At 39.7% G+C, this 3,495-nt stretch overlaps 1 pseudogene; it reads left to right on the top strand.

The window, feature by feature from the left end:
- Positions 1–1,456: 1,456 nt before the first annotated feature.
- Ahcy-ps2 (adenosylhomocysteinase, pseudogene 2) lies at positions 1,457–3,057 on the top strand (annotated as a pseudogene).
- The last annotated feature ends 438 nt before the right edge of the window (positions 3,058–3,495 follow it).

Here is a 3,495-nt window from a genome sequence, read left to right as displayed (position 1 = left end):
AGTTAGGATCTGGCAGGCACATGGAACTGATGTATAGCGGCCTAGATATATTGACTCACAAGCTGACTTTTTTACAAAAACAAACCATCAGTGCTTTCCTTGTGTACTGCACCCTTGGAAGAATTACTTCCACCCCTTTCTAGGATTTCTTGAACCTTCTATACATGCCAGTAATATTTTGGCAATTGTTTTCAGTTACTTATAAGTGAATTTAAACCAATACACCATATGAAAAGCATTACAACTGTTCAATTAAAGAACACAAGGTGATTGTTCCTCTAGATGTTTTTAGCAGTGTGTGTGTGTGTGTGTGTGTGTGTGTGTGTGTGTGTGTGTGTGCACATATACATGCCTATAGTTGGAAAACCTGTTAACTATGGTATGGCCTTTGATTTGACTCTCATCCGTCCCCTCAAAGCCTTCAAGAGACAATAGATTTCAAATGAATCCTTTCTTTTTATTATTCTACATTGTTTTTCCTTCTCTTTAGAAAGATTAAATTTGCCAAGATTTGAAATACCTCACAATGTTTTCTTGTATAAAGGCTATATTTAAATAGAAAGATTTTTCAGTTCTTTTGTTTTTGGTAGATATCAAACCCAAAAATTCACAATTAATGTAAAACAATTAAAAAAATTACAAACATAAAAGCTGGATTGTGCTGAGAAGGCAGAATTGGGGATCCCTGCAGCTTGCTGGCAAGTGGTAGATACCACATCTCAGAAGGTATACTGAAAATTCATAGCAAACACTGGACATCCACCTCTGGGCTTCACATATATACATGCACACACTTGTGCGTGCTGCCACACATCATCCACACACGTATACATATGCCCACATACAAGCAAAAGTGCTCTCTCCTTCTCCCTCTCCCCTACCTCTCTCTCTCACACATACATACAGACACCACAACAAAGGAAAGTATTCAGAACAGTTTCACAGAAAAGAAAATCTATGTATAGAGTAGGAAAACATCAAAAAAATTTCTTCCATAATTAAATGCTAAATTTTAGAATGTGTGATTTCTTCTCACATGTATAAACTTGTCTTCACTAAGCCATCAGTATGTCTTTTCCTGTGCCTATGTGTGATCTCTGGCAGAGATAGTCAGTGAAGAGAGAGATATAACCAGGTTACTATTCAAATAACAACGCATTGGGTCTTATAAGGTATGAAGTTCAAGCTTATTGTTTGGAATTCCACATGTTGAGAAAAGTTTGCTTTTAAAAAATGGTAATCTCTACACATCAATAAATATACATTTAGAATAGCCATTCTGTCTTTTCCTGGCACCAACTATCCCCCTTCACTGAGTTCATCAATCCTAAAGACAGCACTGCCAGCATGTCTGATTAACTGTCCTACAAAGTTGCAGACATTAGACTGTCTACATGTTGAAAATGTCTCTGGACATAGCTGAGAATGAGATACAAGTTTGATACACATGCGGGAAATGTGCTTGACCTTCAAACCACAGAAAGTTTCTTCCATTACTGGCTGGCTGCACGTGTTTGTGGTGACTGCTGCACTCATTGAGACTCTCATGGCCCAGGATGCTATGGTCCAATGGCAATATCTTCTCAGGATCATGCAGCAGCTATGTAACTTTAATTTTCTCAAATCCTATTTTTAATTATGATTCTTAAATGCTTTATTTCCTTATAATCCACCACTCACCAGAGGTGGTAGGAAAGAAAGGATGCAAAGGAAGTGGACCTGTTTAGAAAGGTTCTTTGGAGCAACTCCATTCACCTAAAGTGCCCTGCTACTAGCAGACATACAAGTCATCTCTGAGGAAACAATGACTAGGGTCCATAACTTGAACAAGATGATGGCCAATGGTATCCTGAAGTTACCTGCTATCAGTGCCGATGATTCCATCACCAAGAGTAAGTTTGACAACTCTATGGCTATCAGGAGTCACTCATAGGTGTCATTAAATGGTCACAAATATGATAATTGTGGGTAAGCTGGCAGTGGCAGCAGGCTGTAGTGATGTAGGAAAGGGATGTGTACAGACCTTGAGTGATTTCAGGACCTGAGTCATCATCACCAAGATTGACACCATCATTGTGGCTGCCTTGGAGGTCTATGAGTTGAATACCATGGACAAAGCCTATAAGGAGGGCAGCATCTTTGTCACCACCACAGGTTGTGTTGATATCATGTTTGGGCAATACTTTGAACAGAAGAAGGGATATCATTGGATATTTCCATTAATTAATTTATGTATTCACTTTATATACCTATCACTGCTCCCTCCCACCAATCCTCCCACACACATCCCCTCCCTATCCCGGATCCCCTTCTCCTCTGAGAAGGGGAAGCTCCCACCATGTCCTTCAACCCTGGCACATTAAGTCTCTCCAAGGCTAGGCATATCCTCTCTCACTGAGGCCAGACAAGGCAGCCAAGTTAGGGCAACAGGATCCACGAACAGGCAACAGCTTTAGGGACAGCCCCTACTCCAGTTGTTGGGGAACCCACATGAAGATAGAGCTGTATATCTGCTACATACATGTGGTGTGCCTAGGCCCACCTGTGTATGCTCTTTCATTGGTGGTTCAATGTTTGAGAGCCCCCAAGGGTCCAGGTTCGTTGACTCTCTTGGTCTTCTTGTGGAGTTCCTATTGCTTCCAGAACCGTTGATCCTTCTACCAACTCTTCCTTAAGACTCATTGAGCACTGACCAATGTTTGACTATGGTCCTCAGTAGCTGTTTCAAACATTAGACATTTTGATGTGGAGATTGATGTAAAGTGATTCACTGTGTTAAAAGTGAACATCAAGCACCAGGTAGACCACTTCTGGCTGACCAATGGGCACTGCATTATTGTGTTCATTGAGGAACTACTGGTCAACCTCTGTTGTTCCATGGGCTGTCCCAGCTTTGTGATGAGCCACTCTCTCACAAATCAGAAGATGGCACAAATTGAACTGTGGATCCATCCAGACAAGGACTCAGTTGGGGTTCACTTCCTAAGTCCAATACATAAGTTGATCAAAATAGTATGTTTCAAAATCATGCAAATCAGCAACTTTTCTCCATACTAATAAAGAACGTGTCAATTAAAAAAAAACAGAAAAAAACAATCCTGTTTATAGTTTGTTCCATAAATAAATAAATCTAATAAAGGAGGGGAAAGATCTAAGCAATCAAAACAAAACTGAAGAAAATACAGTATGGAGAGACCTCATCCAAGTTCTTGAATAACCAGAAATAGTATTATAAAAACATTAATGCTATAAAAATAGGTTGTTAGAACAACCTACAGATCTAACACAATCTCCATCCAAAGTCTGATTTTTTTTACAGGATAAGAAAAAGATACTAAGGTCATTATAAGAACATAAATGAACACAAGCAGCCATTGCAATCCTAACCAGAAAAACATCATGCTGGAACTAGTACCTGACCTCAGACCTTACCACAGAGCCACAGTATTGAACACAGCTGAAGAGTAATACAAAAACAAACCCATAGACAAAGAA

Source organism: Rattus norvegicus, chromosome 9 (assembly GCF_036323735.1).
Source record: "Rattus norvegicus strain BN/NHsdMcwi chromosome 9, GRCr8, whole genome shotgun sequence".
NCBI classification, from domain to species: Eukaryota; Metazoa; Chordata; class Mammalia; order Rodentia; family Muridae; genus Rattus; species Rattus norvegicus.
Note: the sequence above shows the minus strand (reverse complement) of the source record. Positions and strands in the feature narration are given on the sequence as shown.